The sequence below is a fragment of the Rhipicephalus sanguineus genome, chromosome 2 (genome assembly GCF_013339695.2).
Source record: "Rhipicephalus sanguineus isolate Rsan-2018 chromosome 2, BIME_Rsan_1.4, whole genome shotgun sequence".
Taxonomy (NCBI): domain Eukaryota; kingdom Metazoa; phylum Arthropoda; class Arachnida; order Ixodida; family Ixodidae; genus Rhipicephalus; species Rhipicephalus sanguineus.
The window spans coordinates 141,614,162-141,638,069 of record NC_051177.1 but is presented as its reverse complement, the minus strand read 5'-3'; the positions used below and the strand labels follow the sequence as shown (position 1 = coordinate 141,638,069).

The 23,908-nt window shown below is 47.0% G+C and overlaps 11 non-coding genes across 11 annotated transcripts; all 11 read right to left on the bottom strand.

Moving 5' to 3' along the window:
* Nucleotides 1–16,928: 16,928 nt before the first annotated feature.
* On the bottom strand, nucleotides 16,929–17,048 carry Trnal-caa (transfer RNA leucine (anticodon CAA)). Its single transcript has 2 exons — nucleotides 17,011–17,048; nucleotides 16,929–16,974 (listed from the first exon to the last, which is right to left on the bottom strand). It is a non-coding gene; the product is annotated as a tRNA-Leu (tRNA).
* A 68-nt stretch (nucleotides 17,049–17,116) lies between these two features.
* Nucleotides 17,117–17,236, bottom strand: Trnal-caa (transfer RNA leucine (anticodon CAA)). Its single transcript has 2 exons — nucleotides 17,199–17,236; nucleotides 17,117–17,162 (listed from the first exon to the last, which is right to left on the bottom strand). It is a non-coding gene; the product is annotated as a tRNA-Leu (tRNA).
* A 67-nt stretch (nucleotides 17,237–17,303) lies between these two features.
* Trnal-caa (transfer RNA leucine (anticodon CAA)) lies at nucleotides 17,304–17,423 on the bottom strand. Its single transcript has 2 exons — nucleotides 17,386–17,423; nucleotides 17,304–17,349 (listed from the first exon to the last, which is right to left on the bottom strand). It is a non-coding gene; the product is annotated as a tRNA-Leu (tRNA).
* A 66-nt stretch (nucleotides 17,424–17,489) lies between these two features.
* Trnal-caa (transfer RNA leucine (anticodon CAA)) lies at nucleotides 17,490–17,609 on the bottom strand. Its single transcript has 2 exons — nucleotides 17,572–17,609; nucleotides 17,490–17,535 (listed from the first exon to the last, which is right to left on the bottom strand). It is a non-coding gene; the product is annotated as a tRNA-Leu (tRNA).
* A 4,738-nt stretch (nucleotides 17,610–22,347) lies between these two features.
* On the bottom strand, nucleotides 22,348–22,467 carry Trnal-caa (transfer RNA leucine (anticodon CAA)). Its single transcript has 2 exons — nucleotides 22,430–22,467; nucleotides 22,348–22,393 (listed from the first exon to the last, which is right to left on the bottom strand). It is a non-coding gene; the product is annotated as a tRNA-Leu (tRNA).
* Nucleotides 22,468–22,534: 67 nt separating this feature from the next.
* On the bottom strand, nucleotides 22,535–22,654 carry Trnal-caa (transfer RNA leucine (anticodon CAA)). Its single transcript has 2 exons — nucleotides 22,617–22,654; nucleotides 22,535–22,580 (listed from the first exon to the last, which is right to left on the bottom strand). It is a non-coding gene; the product is annotated as a tRNA-Leu (tRNA).
* Nucleotides 22,655–22,721: 67 nt separating this feature from the next.
* On the bottom strand, nucleotides 22,722–22,841 carry Trnal-caa (transfer RNA leucine (anticodon CAA)). The gene is made up of 2 exons: nucleotides 22,804–22,841; nucleotides 22,722–22,767 (listed from the first exon to the last, which is right to left on the bottom strand). It is a non-coding gene; the product is annotated as a tRNA-Leu (tRNA).
* A 67-nt stretch (nucleotides 22,842–22,908) lies between these two features.
* Nucleotides 22,909–23,028, bottom strand: Trnal-caa (transfer RNA leucine (anticodon CAA)). Its single transcript has 2 exons — nucleotides 22,991–23,028; nucleotides 22,909–22,954 (listed from the first exon to the last, which is right to left on the bottom strand). It is a non-coding gene; the product is annotated as a tRNA-Leu (tRNA).
* A 66-nt stretch (nucleotides 23,029–23,094) lies between these two features.
* Nucleotides 23,095–23,214, bottom strand: Trnal-caa (transfer RNA leucine (anticodon CAA)). The gene is made up of 2 exons: nucleotides 23,177–23,214; nucleotides 23,095–23,140 (listed from the first exon to the last, which is right to left on the bottom strand). It is a non-coding gene; the product is annotated as a tRNA-Leu (tRNA).
* Nucleotides 23,215–23,280: 66 nt separating this feature from the next.
* Nucleotides 23,281–23,400, bottom strand: Trnal-caa (transfer RNA leucine (anticodon CAA)). Its single transcript has 2 exons — nucleotides 23,363–23,400; nucleotides 23,281–23,326 (listed from the first exon to the last, which is right to left on the bottom strand). It is a non-coding gene; the product is annotated as a tRNA-Leu (tRNA).
* Nucleotides 23,401–23,466: 66 nt separating this feature from the next.
* Trnal-caa (transfer RNA leucine (anticodon CAA)) lies at nucleotides 23,467–23,586 on the bottom strand. Its single transcript has 2 exons — nucleotides 23,549–23,586; nucleotides 23,467–23,512 (listed from the first exon to the last, which is right to left on the bottom strand). It is a non-coding gene; the product is annotated as a tRNA-Leu (tRNA).
* Nucleotides 23,587–23,908: the final 322 nt, after the last annotated feature.

Genomic DNA, 23,908 nt, shown 5'->3' with positions numbered 1-23,908 from the left:
ACCAACACCGTGCCGGGCTAACCAGGTGCCTCCTGCCGCCCAAGATCCTGCCCCTCGCTGCGTCCGGGGTGCCCACCTCCATCCACTGGATGCCCTCCCATGTGGGCACAGCCGGCAACGAGGAGGCGCACACACTAGCCTAGGCTGCCCACATTCCTGGCGTTCCCGTCTCCCGCGCCATGGCTGCTTGGGACAACACGTAGGCACGTCACCAGCGGATACTCCTCGCGATCCACCCGGACGCAACGGTGGCAAACGGACGGGGACCGAAGCTGCTTCCTGAGACGGGCCTTTCCAGGAGGGAAACGGCCACCCTGCTGCGGCTACGGACCGGCTGCGTTTGGACCGCTGTCATGCGCCATGCCAAGGGCCACTGCGACCACCCAGCCTGAAGCCGCCGCGGAGAACCTGAGGCCTTCGAGCACCTCCTATGTGCCTGTCCAAGACTGCCAAAGGCACGCTCGAGCGTCGCCACATCCCACCGAAGGCAGGGCCTTCGTGCTGCCACCTTACAATTCCTGTTCCTGTGCCGCCCCCATCTGAGAGCGCTCTGGAGCCTGGCGGAGTTCCTGGACGAAACGGTAATCGTTGCCTACTGCCGAACGGGGGGTTCTTGCCTACCCCTGTCCTTGCTGCCGGCCTGCTCCTGCCATCATGAACGAGCCTCGACGACATCCTTAATCCCATCTATCCTCTTTACTCCCACTCTTCCTCTCCCCAAGACGCTGCGCTGTGCTCGCAAGTGGGCTGCAGAAATAAACATCTTCTTTCTTCCCCTACAGACACGTACATACACGTATATACAGTGAACGGAGCTATTTCTTCGGTAGATCATCGCACTCATGTTTTCGCTGATCGCAGGCCCTCGTATGCTGTTCGCAATAGCGCAAGGTAATGCAACGCCGCCGGGGGATGCGAAAGCAAAGAACGGAATGTATTAGAGAGTTTTAGTGCCGGGGCCCCCAAGCGGCCCGCGTACGCACGCTCTTGCGTTCCTTTGTACTCCCAGCCGCATCCACGGAGAATACAAAGGAACGCAAGGGCTTACGTACCCAAGCCGCTTTGGGGCCGCGGCACTAAAACTCTCTGTTAACAGGGGAGCTGGTGAAGCCGACCGTTAGTGCGTGCGGAGCGAATAGAAAACTATCATCATCATCACGCGCTCGCTTCGTCCTCTCCTTCATCTTCGTCCTCTTCTTCCTCTTGTGCTTCGCTCTCCGAACACATGCGCCGATTTGTCCGGCGTGGGATGCGCTAACTCCGATAGGCGAGGGAACGAGTACACAGAGAGAGGAGGATGAGAGAAAGAGAAGAAAGAAAGGGAAAGAGAAATTCTTGGCGGAAAAAGTTCCTTGGCGGGATTCGAACCCGCGTACCCGCGATCTGAAAACGAGCGTCGTAACCACTTAGCTACCCAGGAGCGCGAGCGGAGCATAGCATATCCTTGTATAATATAGTGTAGCAAGGGGGCGGGGAAGGGAAGTGAGGGTGAGGTGAGAAAAAGGAGGTGGGGAGAGAGTAAGGCATAACATAGAAAGAAAGAGGAAGTGAGAAATAGAGAGAGAGAGAGACAAAAACAAGAAAGACAAGGAAGGAAAGGAAAGAAAGAAAGAAAGAAAGAAAGAAAGAAAGAAAGAAAGAAAGAAAGAAAGAAAGAAAGAAAGAAAGAAAGAAAGAAAGAAAGAAAGAAAGAAAGAAAGAGCGGGAAAGAGAAATAAATACATAAAGAGAGAAAGAAAGAAATAGAATCAAACATAGACAAAAAAGACAGAGAAAAAAACAGAGAGAAAACGAAAGAAAGAGAGGAAGAAAGAAAGAGAAAAAGAGGAACAAAGAAGGCGGCCCAGCTCCGCACCTCCTTCAGCCTTGATACCACTACTACGAAGCTGCCTCAATTTTTTTATACGCACACGTATAGCGTTCAAGAAAAACAGGACGACAATACTAAATCGGCGTGATAAATTACGTCTGCAATGCATCATAAGCAGATAAAATGCAGTAAAAGGGCATTACGTACTAGGGCCGCTCTCTTTAAAATACAGTTGGAACGCGTGATCACTTTTTTATAAGCGGAGCACTTTTGGGGCCCGGGCTGTTGTCGTCTCGTGTCGTAGATTGGCGTAACGCTCAGTGCCAAGTAGCTCCTAGCATAGCATATCCATGTATATAGTATAGTCAAAGTCCTTGAATTATTTTCTGGTCACGAAACTCCCGCCTCAATTTCATATGGAGCGAGCGCCCGCCGGTATATAGAGCCACAACTGTGCACGAGAGGGCACGTGAGCGCTGCTGCTGTCGTGGTTGTGCGTAGGGCAGCCTCGATGTTCTAGCTTTCTAAATGTACGAAACAGTCACTTTGCTTACACGTAGCTTCTTTTAACACTCAACATGTGTAAATCAGTGCATAGGCGCGTCGTAAGTCTTGAAATGACCGGAAAGGCGAAAAGAATGGTTGCTCAAAACATGTAGCTCGCCGCAGTTTCACTCTAAAAGAAACAAAAATTTGGGGTTTGACGCACCATAATCAGCATGAATATGAGGCATGGCGGAGTGGATGACTCCACATTCATTTTTGATCATATAAAGCCTATCATATTCCAAGGATTTGCTGTTAGAAAATGAAATCAAATTGTTAGCGGTCCAGGAGACCAAAATTCGAAACCAAAATCGATAACTGATCGAATGGGTGATATCTTTCGTGACAGATATAATGTATCCGTGAATCATGCAGTTGCAAGGTCTCGGGGTTGCGCTGTTTTTGTCCGCAAAAGCGTTGGGGTTGTCGAGTCTGTGTCATCTTGTAAAATGGCCGCATGGTTTTGTGTCATACTTCCTTTTTTTGGAATTCCTGTGTGTGTAGTTTGCATTCATGCGCCGAATGTATTGTGTGACCAAGAAACCTTTTTTAGATGCGAAGCATCTCTTGCTCGGGGGTATGTCCCGCGGCGTTGGCCTGGTAGTCCGTACTCACACTACGCATGCGCAACTCTTCTCCTTCCCTCTTTCCAACAGCTGCGCGCTACTCTCTCCACTTCTCTAACAGCACCTGCTTGCGCTTCTCCTGCGTTCTCGCTTCTGCTCTCGCGGCGCATGCGCTACTCTCCTCCTCTACAAGGGTACTAATGTGGGCTTGTTGGTTCATCATAAACTGGCATTTAGCATAGCGCGGGAAGACACACGGACAAAAAAGAAGAACGAGACGAACACAAGCGCTAACTTTCGACTCCTCCTCTAGTCTCCTCTCCTTCAAGTGGTAGAGCACTGCGCGCGTTGGGTCCAGCGCTTGCTTCGGTTGACTCCTCTGAAATGCGGGCTCGACATGCCGAAATTCTCTTCTGCGCAGCGCCGCAATGAGCGCAAGCGCAAGCGTGTCCCCTCCCCCTCTCTCTCCTCTCCTACGCTGTCTCCCTCTCGCGCGCCTGTCGACAGCGTTCCCCGCTCGCCCAGTGGGAATAGAGAGTTTTAGCAAATGCTTTTGCCGCTCCCCGTTCCAGTGACAATGCGTACCCCAAACGACAGGTGTCTCGTTAACAATGCGTAGGCTGACGGGCAACAATGAGGCGCGACAACCCCCACAGTAATTTTTGAAAAAGCTTTTGTGGTGTTGGGGTGCCTTCACCGGCAAAATGTCGACGACCTCGAAAGGAGGAGCGGTACCGTCATACAGTAGCGTATTCGCGTACCGCATTTCGGTATCTAGCTAAAACTAGAGTCTTTTAGCAAGTTACGGAAATACGGTAAGGCAGTACGTACGGTACGGCTCCTCCTTTCCCGGTCGTTGAGCGGTCAAAGCACAACCAGCGGGAAAGGAGGAACGCTACCGTACGTCCTTACCGTATTTGCGTACCGTATTTCCCTAAGTTGCTAAAACTCACCACTCTCTAATTAACGGCCAGGCTGGAGGGAAGACACGACGCGCGTAGTGTTCCTCATCGCGTTCCACGACGCGAGGTCGGTAGCACGCCCGAGGTCGGTAGCATGCCCAACGAACGCCAACGGAACGCGATCGTGCAAGTGCTCCGGCTTCGCATCGCCTCATGGAATTAGCGGGAGGTGGTGTGATTTTTTTAATAGCCTTCGCTTTACGCTAGAATGTGAAAGACGTTTGTTTTTGCTTCGTGATTTCAATTGTGTATGTAGACCTTACGATAGAACAAGCAATCAGTATCAAAGATAAAAGTACAAATGCACTGCGAGAAAAGACTGATCACAATGAACTCTATAGAATATAGGTTTAGTGCTGACACACGAACACCAACAAGAATACTCACTTTCAAGGTAATGCTCATGCTAGGTTGGACAGAATATATGTTCCTTTGAACTTTCTGTCTCTCTGTTCCAATTATGATATGCAATATGTTAGTTTCACTGATCATTTATCTCTCTCTCTCTCTCTCTATTTAGTCATGGTTACCTTTGGCACTAAGAAAAATGTGTCAAAGTTTAACTGGAGCTGTGGAAGTTCAACAGCAAATTACTTCAGGATGACGTTTCTGTCGAAATGATAAAGAAGTACATAAACAATACGCTGTCGAAAAAACAAGTAATTTCATGGGACTGTGGGAACAGTTTAAGTGTGACTTCGAAATCGCCGCCTAGGAAAGAGCGAGCCTTTAAGGCAGAAAGAAAAGCAGCAAGAAAAGCAACTGCTTAGCCCGTTAGATTGCATGCTTGATGCAGAGAGTGGCAATCCTGGCCTGTTCACGAAGGAAATAAAAGAAGGAAAGGCAAAGCTTGCGGCTTTAGAAACGGAAATGGTATCGCGGAGCGATGGTAAGGGCGAGGTGTGAGCGGCTTTGGTTGGGCGAGACGCCCGCCAAACGAACACTCAGTGATGAGAAGAGACACGCCGTGTCGAAGGAAATTAGCGAAATTCATATCCGAGACACCATTACACGTGACATTGAAATGATAGAGCTTGCATTTGCGGAATATTATAAAAACCATTTCAGTCTTAAATCATGTGAAACGGAAAGATTTAGAACGGCGTTTTTGCCACTTTTGCCTAAACTAGACCGTGAAACAATGCGATTACTTGAAAGGCCGATAACAGTTGCAGAAGTTGAGCAAGCAAGCCACAGATGAACTGAGCTCAGGAAAGTCACCTGAGCCAGGTGGTGTTGGAGCCGCAGTGTAAAAGTTTTGCAAAAGTGAATTGGCAGAAGCGCTACATCGAGTTATAGTTGAATGCTATGATAAGAAACTAAGACCTTCGTCATTTCGAACATCCCACGTTATACTGATTCCTAAAGCTAACGAACCGTCAAAACTCCTCTGAGTAGAAGCATATCGATCGATAAGTTTAACAAACACCGATTACAAGGTTTCCGAGAACGTTTTAGCTCGCTGTTTCGAAAGTGTTATAAAGTCCCTTGTCGAATCTCATCAGAGTTGTGGAATTAAAGGTAGATTCACTTTTACAAATATTCATGTGGCAAGAACTGTTCTCGAATGTTGTGATGCCATGGAGGGTCGAAGTGCTATGATTCAACTAGAGTTACATAAGGCTTTGGACAGAGTTATACATGAGATATTGTTTCTAATACTGGAACATGTGAATGTGTGATCAGTATTTTTAGATCGTGTTAGAATGGTGTACGACAAATGTACAGCGAAGTTAGTGATAAACAAAGAATTGGGTGAAGGGTGATTCCACGTAAGATCGAACAAACGATGGCTGGTCGACCTCTCAAATTTATTTCAAAATTTTATATATTATTGCCTGATGAGTGGAAAGAAGAGATCCGCAATTTGTTTTGCCGCCAAAAAATTTTTCGAACCACAGGAAATCAATAATGACGAAGAGGTGGAGTGGAGCGCTCATCCGCTCTGCTGTTTTGGCCAACTTTCGTTATGCATTGCACAAAATATATTAAAGTTAGGTAGCTGAAATTTATTTACCTGAATATATGCATGTTTTTGCTTCTGCTCAGGTATTTTTAGTTTTTATGTGTAGTGTAGATGTTTTTATAAAAAACCTCAAAAATCGCCCAATCGGCAAAATTTTCTTTACTTTGAAGGTCTTTATCTCAAAAAAGCCTTGTAGCAGAGGTACAAAAATTTCGCAATACGTTCTTCGCATGCGTATCTACCAAACTGCCAAATCTTGTATTTATATAACTTTTCACTAAAGAGATATGATCGGGCTAAGCTCAAGAAAACACCGAACAATGAAAACTTCTGACGACAATTTAAAAAAAAAAACCCATTTTTTAAATTTCTTAAACTTTGTCCACTTATTCTCCTCCACATCAGCTTTCACAATCATTAAAAACATGTTGCATAATGTCGTTGCACTAATAGTTACGGCCCCTCCAATGAGACCCTTAGGCAAGGATGGGCAATTCCGACTTCTTGCCCAGCAAGTGTATAAAATGCAGGCAGGATTGAATTTCTTTTTATTAAAAGGTCAGCAGGTACCTAGAAAGGTGTCGCCGGCACTGAAGACGTTAATTTTGAAATTATTTGGTCACTGCAGCGGCCACGAGCGCGGAGCTACCGAGTAGGCGCGCGCGCACCCGAGATGCTCGTTGTAAGAGACGGCGCAGTGAGAGCTCGTTCTCGCGTCCTCAGACCGATTGAGTTCGAAAAAGCAACACCTCTCGGGTGACTTGAACGCACGTGCACTGGAGCTTCGCTATTCTATCCGCCCTCTGTTCGCATCTCAGCTAGGCGCTGATAACACGGCGGAGATGGAAGCAAGATGAAAACTCTATAAGGGAGCTATGAGCGCTCGCTTCACGCACGCTGCTGCCAAAGAAACTGCGCTGCGCCAGTTGCGATCAGTGGAAAGCATGGTGGCGCTCCAGTGGCAAAGCAAAATATGGATTGTCAAAGGAAAGAAAAGCAAAACTATCGGTAACCGGATGCGCTTGTCTATATTAGATGTCGGCAGCAGACGGCGTGAACTGGCCGCGCGTTCGGTGCGCTGTTAACACTTCATTCGGCGCGGATAGTTCTTGTGCTTTGCTCTTACTCTACTCCTCCTGTGCGTCTCATGACGAGAAAGTATAGCTCTGAATGAGTCTATTGTGGAGACTACCTTTCGAAGCACAAGAAGCTTAAAGGAGTACTGACACGAATTTTAAAAAATTTCGGATTGTTGCTCTAAATAAAAATACTGGTGTCGAGAAACCTAAAACGACTATTGTGGTGCCTGGGAATGCATCCTATATATTTTAATTAGCGCCACCTTAAAAAGACACTTTCGGTTTCGATATCAAGGGGGTGGCTTCTCAGTGTCGTTTCATAGCAGTGTGACGTCACGGAGATACAGAAATTCGCGACGTACTAGCGGGAAATCCGTCATCTGCTCGTGGTGCAATAGACAACGATGAGTGAATTGTCGTCCAGTGACCCTGACAGTGATTTCTACGATTTAGGCTGCATGCAGGACGCAGAACTCGCGAACTCGGAGGAACTCTCTTGACTTGTCGGGATAATGTCCTTGCAGTGTGCCTGGCTTGCAAATGCTCAGCGACGAAAACTTCAAAGTCAAATTAAAATATTTTATGCGTGTTCTCCGACTCCAGTGTGTGGACAGCGTGGACACTGCATACCAACGAAGCAAAAAATGTCCATTTTGCGATGTCTCAAAATCGTGTCAGTACTCCTTTAATTATTGCAAAGAAGCCAAAATTTCGCAGAGTTACCGACCTAGACATAAATGCTTTGAAGGAACGTTTAACGCCCGAAAGATCAGTGACTGTCAGTGAGACGGACTACTTGTGCTACGCGTGCTTTTGCTACCACTGCAATGAAAGATCTTCACCGAACGCACAGTTTAACGATGACATTCTTATGCCCCCTGAAAAAGAAATCGACGCAATTAACCAGATCACTGCGACTACCGGTGCACGTGCGTTCAAGTCACCCGAGAGGTGTTGCTTTTTCGAACTCAATCGGTCTGAGGACGCGAGAACGAGCTCTCACTGCGCCGTCTCTTACAACGAGCATCTCGGGTGCGCGCGCGCCTACTCGGTAGCTCCGCGCTCGTGGCCGCTGCAGTGACCAAATAATTTCAAAATTAACGTCTTCAGTGCCGGCGACACCTTTCTAGGTACCTGCTGACCTTTTAATAAACAGAAATTCAATCCTGCCTGCATTTTATACACTTGCTGGGCAAGAAGTCGGAATTGCCCATCCTTGCCTAAGGGTCTCATTGGAGGGGCCGTAACTATTAGTGCAACGACATTATGCAACATGTTTTTAATGATTGTGAAAGCTGATGTGGAGGAGAATAAGTGGACAAAGTTTAAGAAATTTAAAAAATGGGTTTTTTTTTTAATTGTCGTCAGAAGTTTTCATTGTTCGGTGTTTTCTTGAACTTAGCCCGATCATATCTCTTTGCTGAAAAGTTATATAGATGCAAGATTTGGCAGTTTGGTAGATACGCATGCGAAGAACGTAATGCGGAATTTTCGTACCTCTGCTACAAGGCTTTTTTGAGATAAAGTCCTTCAAAGTAAAGAAAGTTTTGCCGATTGGGCCATTTTTGAGGTTTTTTATAAAAACATCTACACTACACATAAAAACTAAAAATACCTGAGCAGAAGCAAAAACATGCATATATTTAGGTAAATAAATTTCAGCTACCTAACTTTAATATATTTTGTGCAATTCATAACGAAAGTTGGCCAAAACAGCAGAGCGGATGAGCGCTCCACTCCACCTCTTCGTCATTATTGATTTCCTGTGGTTCGAAAAAATTTTTGGCGGCAAAACAAATTGCGGATCTCTTCTTTCCACTCATCAGGCAATAATATATAAAATTTTGAAATAAATGTGAGAGGTCGACCAGTCATGGTTTGTTCGATCTTACGTGGAATCACCCTGAATGTATTTCCATTGGAACCGCTGTTAAACATGGATGTTGTTTGTCGTCCCTCCTTTCTGACCTGTCTTTAGAACCCTTTTGTTTAAAAGTTCTTGGAAAAAACTGGCCGCGTATCTGCGTGCTTCGCTGCAAATGTTGTCTAAAGACGATAGAAGAGGCGCTGCGTGAGATATGGACGCCATCTGGCAATACGTCGGGAAACATGAGTGCTGTGTTGCGGGCTGGTAGTCCCGGCGCAGCAGCAGGCGAAGAACGGCGGTGACCAATGCGACCGGCGGGGACGCCAGCCATGGAGCCCGAACACGCGGTTTGGCGCGAAGCGCCGAAGCAGAAGAAACGTCCGCACTCAACGAGTACTCTCCACACACTTTTATTTACACGTCACCTGGGTAAAACAGGAATGCCAGAGCGGCGCCCCATGGCATTCGTACAGTGCAATACTGAACCGAAACCGAAACACAACACAGCGCTTGTCTGTGTTTCTTCCTGGTCCCTCGTCCTTTTTTGCGTTGTTAGTAACAACAATGAGCTCGTGCAGAGGGCACGGAGAAAGGCAAGTTTCAGCGCAGTCGCATTTTCAGCGCAGCTTAAGAAACTAGGGTCTCTAGAATTACGTATCTATGCATTTTCTATTAAAGGAACACACCACCTAATGCTTACCTAGTGATGTTGCGCCTCAGATATGCGTAATGTTTGCTTTTTGATCAACAATGTACACAAGTATGAACCTAGTCAACCGTTCAAGATGGCTGGCCCTTGGGCAAGTGGTTCAACTTTGGCCGGGTGGCTGAATCGAGTGGCGTGCCGACAAACAGAAAGACAAACCAAAATTTCTGCGTTTAAGTTCCCCAAGAAAGACTATCATCTTTAATATATATATTCACGGCTACACTTTTTTCAATAGCGAAGTCAAGGTTCTCGCTTATGCGGATGATGTAGCTGTCTTTTGCACAGATGAAAGGAGTGTGCATGAAATACTTGTAGACTAAAGATTTTTGTAATGCAACTGGAAGCATGATTAGCTGGACAAAATGTCTCGGCTTTTGGCACTGAAACTGAGAGCATGCTCCAGACACGGTATGCAACATACCGTTTAGCGCGATGCCCGGAAACTATTTAGGAGCGCCGCTGAATCATTACAAAGAAAGTAAAGACCATTGGGCAGATGAAGCAAAAAAGATGGCTGATCCCTCCGTTATAGGAATCGGTATAACACGAAAGTGAAACGTGTCGTCGCAGAAGTAGTCTATTGTTTATAGTGCATTGGTATATGAGAGCTTGTACAATGTCTACTGTTGTTGGACAGATGTAGCACCGCTTGATGTGGACGCATCGCACTCACGTTGACGCCTAGAGGCACATCTCCGTACCGACGACAAACGCCCATGATCCTGATATAACCCTTGTCGTGGCTGATGTTCTTAACGTATACGTGGACACCGCATATGGTGAATCCCGTGCAAAGATGGCATCAAGAAGCACATAATAAACACTGATACTCGATATGCATTCCTTCAAAGCGTCGTGAAATGCGAAGAGAAACGCTGCGCGCGTCGTGTCTTTCCTCTAGCCTGGCCATTACTGCTCACAGGGCGAGCGGGGAACGCGGTGCGGCAGCCAGGCGAGCGTCGGAGAGCAATATTTCATATGGATAGATGCTAGAGCGAGGCTTGGGCTAAAGGCGCCACCTGACGGTGTGTTAAAGCGTTGACGAAATTAAACTTGTATTAAAAACGCGCCGAATGGGACGGTGGTAGCAACGGCGCGTTTTTTTTTTTTCCCCGAGCCTTGTGGCACATGTGTCACCGCCCCGTTATAAAGGGGACGCTCTTAGCATTCATCCATCCATCCAAGAGCACTGCGAAAGGAAAATGTGAAAGATAAAAGGCGCGTTCATATAGCATCCATAATGTGTTTGGCAGTAGCTCGGTGGGCTAAACGCCCGCCAGCCATCGTCGCGGACCGAGAGGTCATGGGTCAATGGAATTTTTTCTTAGTTTTTTTTTCTTGGCCATCTGATGGCGTTCATTTTGCTGACGTACCTCCGTGACGGAAATACGTCATGAAAGGCTTGTTGGACCCCGGCATAAAACACTTTCGTGTTAAAAGAGTAAAACTGCAAAAAGAAAAGTGGGATGGACATAATTTTTTCCATGTTTATAAGAGCAGCTGTTTGTAACTTCTTTTTGATCACTAAAGTGTATTATGTGCCACACGTTTTAAGCGCGGCTGGAGTTTTATTTCAGAAACTGCACAGGGTTTTTGCAGTGTTTGTCTGCGGATCATCTCGGGAGCGCACGAGCCGTTCCAATCTTTTTCTTCGGGTTAAAAACGGTGGTCTCGCATTAACGCATTTGTTTTTCAAACCGATTGTAACAAGATTTTTTTTAGGGGCGAAGCACCTTAGGGTCTCGGCATGTCGACGTGCATAGTGGATCGTCGTCTGCTGTCCGGACGGTCCATTTGCTTGAGCGCAAGAGAGGGTGCCACCGCATCAGCGCTCGCCGTGTGCTGAGAGAGAGAGAGCGAACGGCGCGCGTTGACTATGGAAACGCTCTTTCTGCGATGAACGCTGAACTACCAGCTCGCAAGGAATGAAAACGCGCCCTCGCCCATGCCGACGCAGGCAGCGTCTCCTAGCGAGTTTCTTGACTGAAAAAAAAAAAAAACGACTGCTCGCGCTGCACAACCGTGCACCGGCCATCTCGTATATATATAGGCACTGGACCTGCAATGTAGTGCCGGTGGGAGATTTCGCTTGTGCGTAGTTGCCCAATAAAGATTCCGAGCGTGCTCGTTAACCAATAGCGGACTGCTGGTCTCTGTGTCTAATCTTTTTTAGGGGCGAAGCTCCTTAAGGCGGCACCCGTTCGTCCCTCGTAATCGTCGTGGTCGTAGTAGTGAGTAACAAGTCTTACGCTTTGACCTCCAAGGTGGTGCCGGTGGGAGATTTCTCCTGTGCGTTGTTGAACAATAAAAAATTCGCAGCGTGCGCGTTAACTAAAAGCCGAATTCTTCTGTCTCTCATTCCCCATTAGCAGCCATTGGCATGTTCCAGTAGGAAACGTTAGTAGAAGTAGAAGTGTAAGTGTTAGCTAAAAGCCGACTTCTTCTGTCTCTCATTGCCATTAGCAGCCATTGTTTACCTCCAAGGTAGTGCCTGGTGAGATTTCTCCTGTGCGTGATTAAACAATAAAAATTTTGTTCAAAACGCCGTTGATTGATGAAATAAACCAACGAAAGACGCCAGATGTTTTGTAAAAGCAGAACGAAAGAACGCCAGATGTTTTTCTTAAAGTGTAGTAGTAGTAGTTGCATGTAGCCACCTCGCCCGATCGTCAACGGGCGAGGTGGACCGGCAACGGCGCGAGGACCCTGCCGTACGAGAGTTAAATCACACTAAAAGACATACTTTGCGGGCGATACACTCTAGTGAGCTTTCAACTTTTCGTCTTAATGTACATGATAAAGAAATTATTTCTACGAAAACGCAAGGCACACCTTGAGCAATATATTTGGTTTTGGGACGCTAAATGGAACCATGAGGCGATGCGAAGCCGGAGCACTTGCACGATCGCGTTCCGTTGGCTTTCGTTGGGCATGCTACCGACCTCGCGTCGTGGAACGCGCGTCCTGTCTTCCCTCTAGCCTTGCCTTTAATTCGCACAGGGCGAGCGGGGAATGCGGTCGCTCTTGGCGCTCTTTCGCTCGGGAGCGGACTTCTTCCTTGCATTTCACCGATCACAAGTGATAATGAAGGGACCACGTAAACCAACAGTACAATAAAAGTTTGATGTTTAATATATACACGATGTTTCACACTCTTTATATTATGTACTGGGCGCATTTCACGGAAGAGTTTCACGGTTTACAGATGATTCCCTCCGTAGCTTCGCCCCACTCATCATCATTCACCCCGTGGATATGCTGTGATTTTTTTTCTGTCTCTCATTGCCCATTAGCAGTGATTTTGCTGTGGTAAACATCGTCGCACACTGCATGCTTCACCCCTCCACAGGTTTCATGTTAGTGGAGCTGAAATACACTTCCCTACATGCTTCGCCCCTCCCCAATTTTTTATTATGGGACCAGAGTGACCATTTTCCTCGCGCGGTAATCCAAGTGCGATTACGAGGTTCATTGCAAGACTACGTAATTTCAACGTATTTTTGGGGGACACCGAAATTGTCTGCTTTCTTTCGTGAAGCTGAGCCGCAATGGAGATTCTTAAGGTAACATTTTCCTTTCAGTACTTATCAGATGTGACACACAAACGTTTGTATAGGTATTTTCTTGACGTTTTTTTCGCCCCTCCCTTCGTATCGTGGATTGTATCACTTGGGCCCTGAACGTGATATGCTCAAGCGGGTAAAACGAATGCCGGTGAAACCGTTAATGAAATCCTTCTTTTCTCAACTGCACACTGGCACCCTCCCTACTAACCGATGGGTACAGAGCAAAGGCCTCTTGTTGCTTGGCCGGTTAACTGTCTTGTCTGTAGAAAACCGGAAAGCATTCATCACTGTCATGACGTGATTTTCCTCTGGGTAGTGCTTTAACGGACTTTTAAAGAAGACTTGCCTTTAAACCCATTCGGGATTCGATACTTACCATGTGCAGTAGGAGACGAAGCGCCATGTGATATGTTTATGCTCATGTGCATGTATAGTGTGGCGTACAAGAATGCATGTCAGACATGCGAATTTGAATGTACTTTCGGCAAATCATTAGTTTCTTGAAGAGGTGATTTATATGCGAGATTTGTTTAAGGCACAATGTGATCCCCCAGTGTGGATAATAATTCTAGATGAACTTGTTAAAGCTAAGAACTTTTAAATATCAACGATCTAGCCGAATGGCTAGTGATCTGACCTACTTGTGTTGTTGTACATTCTTGGGAAAAAGGTCGACATATTCACTAACTTTACTTTACTTTACTTGTGACAAAAAGCAATAACCCCTAATAAGTGAAGGTAGTAAAGTGCAGGCTAGTGAAGTTCGCTACCTGGTTAGTAGATGAGTAGCACTATCTCGAATGGTTATTCCGTTACTAAAGTGTTAGTATCCGCAATAGCAACTTACTAATCGCGTGCTAAATTTAGCGGACTACAGTTAGCCAATTAGAGGTTTACGCCTACTTTGTTTATATGTGCGTGTGCTTTGCCATAACAAGTTGATTATATTACAAAAACATATATACGATGAAAAAAAGAACGAACTGTCGCGGCATCGTTCTTACACCAATTAATAACCGCTAATTACCTCAAGTAATTACTATTGTAAGCACACATCACATCACACATCGTGCCTAAAGGTGCGAACGGACCACAAACGAGAACACACATACACAATCACAGAATATCAAGACCCCTATGCACCTATATTTTCTTTCTTTCTTTATGCCTATGTACAACACAGCAGTGACAAATATATACCGAACGAAGAACAAAAAAAAGGAAAATAAAAAATACAATTTGCAGGCTTCTTAAAATTGCGTCATCTGTAGAAGGCTTTCTACTTGATGAAGCAATTCAGGTACATCTTGTTGCACCTTTTGTGTTTCCACAAATGAACATATATTTTCAAAGAAGTAGTGTCGAACCGGACGTGCATTAATATCAGCATGGCGCACCGCCATTCTTGACTGCCATATACTGTGCAGGCCCAGTAACATGACTAAATCGAACGGTACCCCTTCCTCATTTTCAACCGGGAGAAATCCGATGCCGTAGGCATCAAGGGGCAAATTCTTTATTAAAGTCCGTTGAAGAACGTCCCAAAAAAAGACCGCATCCCAGCAGTCAAGAAAAACATGTTCGATTGTCTCCGGCTTCCTGCAGAGTAAACAGTGGTCTCCCCAAGGAACGAATAAGCCCTTTTCCTGCATCCATGTCTTGACAGGCAATGTTGCACTGTGTAATTTCAAGAAAAAGGATTTTACTCCAGGTGTTACCTCCATTTTTTTTTACTCGGCTTAAGACATTCTGACCTGGGCTTACACGGTACATTGCTCTATAAAGAGGAACAGGAAGAACTGTATCTACTAGATCTTTAACTTTTTACGGGAAACAGAACAGAGATTTTCCAAAGAAAAACGCGTTTTTAAAAAGAGACACGAATTAGCTACTTCTTTCAGGTAGCCTCTAACGTTTGTTTTCATGTTGCCAGAAGCCACCACCAGTTCCGGCAACACCCTCCCAAGCCTAAGCTGTATAACAGTACGTATGAACGGGTCTCGATTATTTCGGAAGAACATGAACCGGTTAACTAACTGACGCAGATACAAATGACACAGACCAAGGCCTCCAGAGCGAACCCGTCTGAAAAGGTTAGTTCTACTTGTTCGCTCCCAAGAAGAACTCCACAAGAAAACAGCAAATATTCGGTGAGTAGTAGTAGTAGTAAAAACATTTATCGCCTATATAACGTTTCTGGGCAAGTGGGAGGTCCTCAGTCCAGGGCTCCACTGGCCTTTGCGGCTCTCTGGGCTTGGTCGAGCAGAGCCAGCTGGCCCTCCCGATCCTTGCTAGCAAGCCAGCTCTCCCATTGCCTTGATGAAGCTTTTGTACATTCACACGCGAACAATGCAGTACTTGAAGCAGGTACCAGAGCTTACTAACTGACAATATGTTACAAAAGGTTGCTCTGGCGAAAATTAACAGGTGAAAACCTTTGAACTGCTGTTTTTTTCTCGCAGTTCAGCGGCATGACTCCACCAGTATACGGTTCACTGTCACAATAATATTCCAGTGGAACACCTAAGTACCGCACAGGAGTAGTATAGTCCATGAACTACCAGCAAAGAAGTCGGGAGTCACAGGCCATTCACCGTGCCAGTAACCCACGCACTTGCTTCAGTTGACCAGACTTCCAAGACCCCTATGTACCGATGTGTACACTAACAGCAGCTTAAAGGCTATTTATGCTCCTACTTTGGAATAGCACACCGTGCACCGGTTAGCAGCCATAGAATTTTGAAGAATAACTGACATTTGCTATCTATTATATTGCGCCCGTCCATTTGCATGTATTTGGGCCATCACGTAGTACGAAACTGTTATTCCAACGTAATCAAGAGAATTAAAGTTTATCTGAATTTTGCATTAAACCATCACGCTTAAGGCATCATATACTGCGTCATCTACGAAGCTTCTGGCAAGATAGGTGGCTTAGTAGTTACCTAGTTAAAGTCACAGTTTCGCCGCAACGGCGAAGCAATGAATGCGATAGCAACAAATTGGGATGAAACGCGGAGAACGGAAACCAGCTCGAAATTTCCGGCGCGTCGCTCGAGCGCAAAGGACGCACGAAAAGAACACACACAAGACGAGCGCGAACTATCATGCGTCACAGCTGGACACTTGAAACGCACTGCTCAAACATAAAGCAGGACGCACGAAACGAACGAACAGGTACACACAGGACGAGCGTGGGACCTTTATATATATATATACATACATATACATATACGCAGAATGACGACGGCGACGGCAAAAACCAGCCGAGACTGTCCATATAATTGCTATCGCAATAAAACACTCAGAACGCCTGCCTGGTTAGTAACGTCGAAATTTACGAGCTTTACTAGCTGCTGACTTGTAAAGGGATGCCGCGGAGGCACTAAAATACGCTCTAAAAATAAATACATGCGTTTACCAACGGTTTACTAACTTTTTTTTAAGAGACGTGCGGACGCTTTCGCAACCGTAAGTAGAATGCACCACTTACATGGTTTCTCTAATATTAATAATAATTGTTGCGGTTTTACCTCACAGAACCACGATAAGATTATGAGACGTCGTGGTTGAGGGCTAGGGAAATTTCGACCACTTAAGCTTCTTGAACATGCGACATGGTGTCTCTGCCACAAGAAATGGGAACAGAATCTGTGCGCATAGTGGCGTAGAAAAAAAAGCGTGTTGGAAGTGGGACTCGAACCCACGACCACATACGTGGAGCAGCCTCATTTAACCCGCATCGCTGAGCAAGGCTTTGTGGCGCCTTAGACCACACAGGCATTCTGACACGGCGTCAACGACACAAGAAGAGCGACCAGTGATTTTGTGCGTATAGTGGCGCACAAAGAAAAGTATGTCAGAAGTGGGATTCGAGCCCACGCCCACATACATGGACCAGAAGTCTCGTTTAACCCGCATCGCAGGGTAAGGTTTTCCCTTGAGTCTGGCGCCTTAGACCACTCGGCCATTCTGACACGGCGTCAAGGACACAAGAACAGCGACCAGTGATTTTGTGCGTATAGTGGCGTAGAAAAAAAAAGTATGTCAGAAGTGGGATTCGAACCCACGCCCACATACATGGACCAGAAGTCTCGTTTAACTCGCATCGCAGGGTAAGGTTTTCCCTTGAGTCTGGCGCCTTAGACCACTCGGCCATTCTGACACGGCGTCAAGGACACAAGAACAGCGACCAGTGATTTTGTGCGTATAGTGGCGTAGAAAAAAAAGTATGTCAGAAGTGCGATTCGAACCCACGCCCACATACATGGACCAGAAGTCTCGTTTAACCCGCATCGCAGGGTAAGGTTTTCCCTTGAGTCTGGCGCCTTAGACCACTCGGCCATTCTGACACGGCGTGCGCACCACAAGAAAAAGCATCAGTGATTTGTGCGTATGGTGGCGCACAAAAAGAAGTATGTCAGAAGTGGGATTCGAACCCACGCCCACATTCGTGGACCAGAAGTCTCGTTTAACCCGCATCGCAGGGTAAGGTTTTCCCTTGAGTCTGGCGCCTTAGACCACTCGGCCATTCTGTTTTTTTTTTCTTTATTGCCTGTAATCAGCAGTACATGAGAGCATCAACATAAACAACATATGTACACAACTAAAGGGAATGCTTATCCATTACAAATAAATAATGAACTGCCACCTGTCAAATCGGAACAGGCGTTGTTTAGAATTCCTTAAGATTGGCCAGGGGTTCTATTCTGGCCAGCCGTGGTGGCGGACACTCTTGTGCAGCCATCACATCAAGAAAACGAGTTATTTGTTCTCGAAAATACACATGGACTGGTCTTCTATCAGGATCACAATAGAAGCCGGCCATGCGTGAGCGCCATATACAGTAGAGGCCAGTTACCATTATCTGATCGAAAGGTGTTCCGTCCTCATCTCCTATCGGCAAATATCTGATGCCGTGGGGGTCAAGTGGAAATTCTTTCTTTACTGTTCGCTGCAAAATGTCCCAAAAATACACTCCCTCCCAGCAGTGTAAGAATACGTGGTCTATTGTCTCAGGTTGTTTGCATATGATACATTGCGATCCCCATGGCATGTAAAAGCCCCTTTCTTCTAAAAAGGTTGCAACTGAAAGTGTACCTGTGTGCAGTTTGAAGAAGAAACTTTTGATACCTGGCGACATCTGCATTCTTTTGACACGTTTGAGAACATTCTGACCTGGACCTCGACTGTATATCGCCCTGTACAGCGGCGGGGGAAAAAGGCTGTCCAATACATCATTGCGCAGCTTTTTCCTTGTGACCGTAAACAGGTATTCTTTCGAATAACGTACAGCAAGGAAACGAACACTGAATACAATTTCTCGGTAAAAACCGAACACTGCCGCCGGCACACTTTGAGAACATACAATTATTTCTGGCAACAAATGCGCGAGCCTAACTTTACAGACTGTTTGCAGAAATGGGTCCTCGTTGTCGTGGAAGAATAGCAACCGTCCAACTAGTTGCCTCACAAACAGGTGGGCCAGCCCTAACCCTCCATCTTTCACCCTTCTGAACAAATTGTTGCGACTACATCTCTCCCATCCGGAACCCCACACAAACACGGCAAACACTCTGTGCAATTTCTGCACATTCACCCTATTACAGAAAATGAATTGCATAACATACCATAGCCTAGCAACGAAAAACAAGTTGCAGATAGTAGCCCTGGCAAATACTAAAAAGTGCTTAGCTTTCCAAGCTTCAGCCTTCTCTTTAGCAGTTCTATGCTCGTCCTGCCAGTATTCGTCACTTTGTTTGTAAGCTTGAAGCGGTGCGCCCAAGTACCTTGCTGGCACTGTCGACCACTTGACATTGGCAAATATAGCAGGGGTTTCAGGCCATTCCCCATGCCAAATACCGAGGCACTTGCTCCAGTTCACTCTACTGCCAGTGATTTCACCGAAGTTTTTAACAACATTTATCGTTTGGAAAACACTCTGCTTGTCTTTACAACACACGGCTACGTCATCAGCATAGGCCAGGAGTTTGACTTCTGTCGCTTGCATTGTAAATCCTTGAATACATTTGTTCTCAATCACTGCCAAACACAGACACTCTAGATAAATACAGAACAAAAGTGGGCTGGCTGGGCAGCCCTGACGCACAGAACGTTGTATGCTGATGGGGGCCCCCAGTGACTTGTTAATTATGAGCTTAGTGGTGCTGTTCCGGTACGCCATGGCTATCCCGTCAGCAATTATGGACCCGACGTTTATATGCTCAAGAATGGCTCTTAGAATAATATGAGCAACACAATCAAAGGCCTTCTCCAAATCAAGTTGGAGAATTGCGACTCGCTCCCTCAACGCGTCACAACATTCCAGAATCGATCTCATTATGTGTATGTTGGTGTTGATGGTACGTCCTTTGATGCCGCATGTTTGGTGCCTGCCTACGATGGTTTTCATTACTGATTGTAACCTGTCTGCGATTATCTTCATGAATATTTTGTAATCGCTGTTCGTAAGCGATATTGGTCTGTACGACGTAACATGTTTCAGTTTCGCAGGCTGATCTGACTTGGGGATGAGCACGGTGTGCGCTTCCCCGAAAGAATAAGGCAGTGCGTTTACTTCATACGCTTTGTTAAACACGTCCGCGAGCAAGGGCGCTAACTCTGACGTAAACTGTTTATAAAAGGCAGCACTTAGGCCGTCTGGACCGGGCGACTTTCCTATTTTTAAGTTGTCGATTGCTTTTTCAACTTCGTGGACTGATATCGGTGCCTCTAGCCTGTTCTTCGTATCATCGTTGAGTTGCGGCATACGTCCCAAAAAGGCAGATCTAAAAGCGTCTACGTCAACAGTTCTCGATGCATAAAGTTGTTGGAAGTGCTCGAAAAACGCATGTGCTATACCGTCACAGTCAGTTATTTCGTGACAATCTATTTCTATTGCGTCTATATGGTTGCGCCGCGCATGCGACTTTTCCAGCCCGAGCGCGCGTTTAGTTGGCGCCTCATCTGCTGTCAGTGCCTCGGCCCTAGCGCGAATAATCGCTCCCCGATATCGCTCTTCATCGCAGAGCTCCAATTTCGCTTTAATGCTGCGCAAGTAATCTTTGTAAACGCCCGGTTGGCTGCTTTCTAAAGCCGTTAATTTTTCCAATACCGTCCTTAGTTCTTTCTTTTTAGCTCTTTCTTCCTGCCTTATTTTACATGATCGTTCGATGGCGGTTAACTTAACTCGCTGTTTGAAATGTTCCCACCTTTCAGCGATTTGCACCTTGTTGTTATTTTCTAGTTCTTTCAAGTGTTCCTGCACGTTGTTTAGAAAAAGCTCGTCCTTTAACAATTTGGAATTCATTTTCCACATCTCCCACGTGAAGGTGTTGCGTTTTCTTTTGTGTCCGATACATGTCTTTACCAAACAATGATCTGTAAATGAAAGAGGCGTCACTGCGTAGCTGCGGCACAGAGGTATCACGTCTAGAGACACGTACATCCTGTCCAGACGAGCGTGACTATTGCCCTGGAAGTGCGTGTATTGAACATCGCGTGTTCCGACTAGGCATTCAGCCACGTCGTCTAAGTCACACTCTGCCAATAATTCATTGAGTGCATGGCAGCTTTTATCATTTGTTCTCCTGCCTGTTCTGTCTCGATCTCTGAGTACACAGTTAAAATCTCCTAGAATAATAACTTTTCTCTGCATGCAGATGTGCGTTTTTAGGGAGGAAAAAAACTGAGTGCGTTCATCACAACTGTTCGGTGCATATACACACAAAACTCGCCACATAACATCACAAACAGTAAAGTCAATGTACACTAGTCTGCCCGAAGGACACGAATAATAATTTTCGATAGATAGCCCGGGCATTTTCCTCATAAATTAAATAACGCCCGCTGATGTTCCTTTAGCGTGGCTCACTACCGCGTAGTACATCGACGTAAACCTTTGCAACATGCCCCGGGTCTCCTCCTCCCCTTCGACCTTTGTCTCCTGCACGGCTAAAACATCGAGGTCTTGGTCCACCATCATCCTGTACACTTGACTTTGTTTACGCTTGGCGGCCAGACCTCTCACGTTTAGCGTGCCTAAGCTAAGCGTCGGGTAGGTTGCCATTGCTAGAACGGGACAGAGAAAGAGAGGCCCGGAGCTCGGTGCTCACCACCACGTCTAGCCTGTGGCTAGACGTCTCCGGGACCATCCGTTGGTCTGGCGTGGTCCGTGGTCTGTTGTGGCTTGTCGCCGCCCTTTCTATCTCGCGGGATGTTTGGGCGGGGCCTGATGCTGGTCCTTCTCGTCACAGTTGTCTTTGCAGGCGGCCCGTCGGCGTGGCTCTCAGTAGTTTTCTCGTCGGTAGTGTCCAACGGTCTTTTGGAAGAAGCGTGGCCACTTGTATCCATATCGTCGCTGCTCTGGGACGGGTTCCCTCCCTCTGGTCCGTGCGTGGCGTCGTCGACTAAAGGGCGGTTTTCCCTTTCTTCTGCATGACTCAGTGTCGCCCGGTCTTTCTTTTCGGAGGTTACAGGTTCACCTTCCGCACCTCCCTCTGTCTTCGACGTCTCCGCCACGTCGCTGGCGGTCTCCTGGACCCCAGCCCCCTTGGCGGCGTCCTCGGCTTCAGCAGCATCCATCCTCAACTCCATGTGTATTTCACTCGCTGGTGGCCCCACGGCTGCGGCGTAGGTGCGTACGCACTGGTCTTCAGAGTGCCCAAAGATTCGGCATCGCGAACATCGCGGCACCTTGCATTCGCGCCGGACGTGGCCGTCTCCCTTGCACCGTAGGCACTGCATAGGCCGTCCCGGGTCACTTCAATGACTTTGCCGAAGGCTGCCAGCGCTGTCTTTACATCTTCGTCCGCCACCCAATACAGGAGCCAATGAAGGCGGAGACGTACCTGCTGGTCTTGAGGGTCGACGACGATGCAGCGACGCCCCTTCACGTTGAGCTCCTTGAATGCCAGCAATTTCTTTACCGCGTCGTCGCTCGAAAAGGTGACCGCCCACACGTGGTTGATCTGGTATGCCCCAAGGGCCACGACCTCCGGCAACAATCCAGTCGCGTCGAGCGCGTCGCGGAAATCTTCGACCCTGTAGGGCCTTGCTCGCACGTCGCCATGCAAAAACACAGTGTTCTTTACGACATGTCCCTTCGGCAAAGGTGGCAAAATAAACTGATAATTCGCTTCCTCGTTATCATCGATAAGCTTGTTACCGCGGCTTGGTGCCGCAAAAGCTGCTCCGTCGGAGCCCATGATTCACCCGTCCGAACAGCTCGGCTGCCGGAAGTGATTTTGTGCGTATAGTGGCGTAGAAAAAAAAGTATGTCAGAAGTGGGATTCGAACCCACGCCCACATACATGGACCAGAAGTCTCGTTTAACCCGCATCGCAGGGTAAGGTTTTCCCTTGAATCTGGCGCCTTAGACCACTCGGCCATTCTGACACGGCGTCAAGGGCACAAGAACAGCGACCAATGATTTTGTGCGTATAGTGGCGTAGAAAAAAAAGTATGTCAGAAGTGGGATTCGAACCCACGCCCACATACATGGACCAGAAGTCTCGTTTAACCCGCATCGCAGGGTAAGGTTTTCCCTTGAATCTGGCGCCTTAGACCACTCGGCCATTCTGACACGGCGTCAAGGGCACAAGAACAGCGACCAATGATTTTGTGCGTATAGTGGCGTAGAAAAAAAAGTATGTCAGAAGTGGGATTCGAACCCACGCCCACATACATGGACCAGAAGTCTCGTTTAACCCGCATCGCAGGGTAAGGTTTTCCCTTGAATCTGGCGCCTTAGACCACTCGGCCATTCTGACACGGCGTCAAGGGCACAAGAACAGCGACCAATGATTTTGTGCGTATAGTGGCGTAGAAAAAAAAGTATGTCAGAAGTGGGATTCGAACCCACGCCCACATACATGGACCAGAAGTCTCGTTTAACCCGCATCGCAGGGTAAGGTTTTCCCTTGAGTCTGGCGCCTTAGACCACTCGGCCATTCTGACATGGTGTGCGCACTAAAAGAAAAAGCATCAGTGATTTGTGCGTATGGTGGCGCACAAAAAGAAGTATGTCAGAAGTGGGATTCGAACCCACGCCCACATTCGTGGACCAGAAGACTCGTTTAACCCGCATCGCAGGGTAAGGTTTTCCCTTGAGTCTGGCGCCTTAGACCACTCGGCCATTCTGACACGGCGTCAAGGACACAAGAACAGCGACCAGTGATTTTGTGCGTATAGTGGCGTAGAAAAAAAGTATGTCAGAAGTGGGATTCGAACCCACGCCCACATACATGGACCAGAAGTCTCGTTTAACCCGCATCGCAGGGTAAGGTTTTCCCTTGAGTCTGGCGCCTTAGACCACTCGGCCATTCTGACACGGTGTGCGCACCACAAGAAAAAGCATCAGTGATTTGTGCGTATGGTGGCGCACAAAAAGAAGTATGTCAGAAGTGGGATTCGAACCCACGCCCACATTCGTGGACCAGAAGACTCGTTTAACCCGCATCGCAGGGTAAGGTTTTCCCTTGAGTCTGGCGCCTTAGACCACTCGGCCATTCTGTTTTTTTTTTTTCCCAGTTTCATGCAGTACATACAGATTGGTTAACAATACAATAATATAACAAAGGGTGAATAGTTAAAAACGTTCTCTGGTCTTAGAGAACGTGGTACTAAAAATAGCGTTGAATCAACAACAATTCTACTTGCGGCAACCATTCCGGTACGGTGGGTTGAGACTTCTGCTCTTCCACAAATCTGTGAAGGCTATCCTTAAAGTATTCACTTGCCGATCTTGCTCCAACATCCACATTTCGCACTGCCACACGACATCTCCAGACACTGTGAAGTACAAAGAGCATCATCAAGTCGTAGGGTACTCCACCAT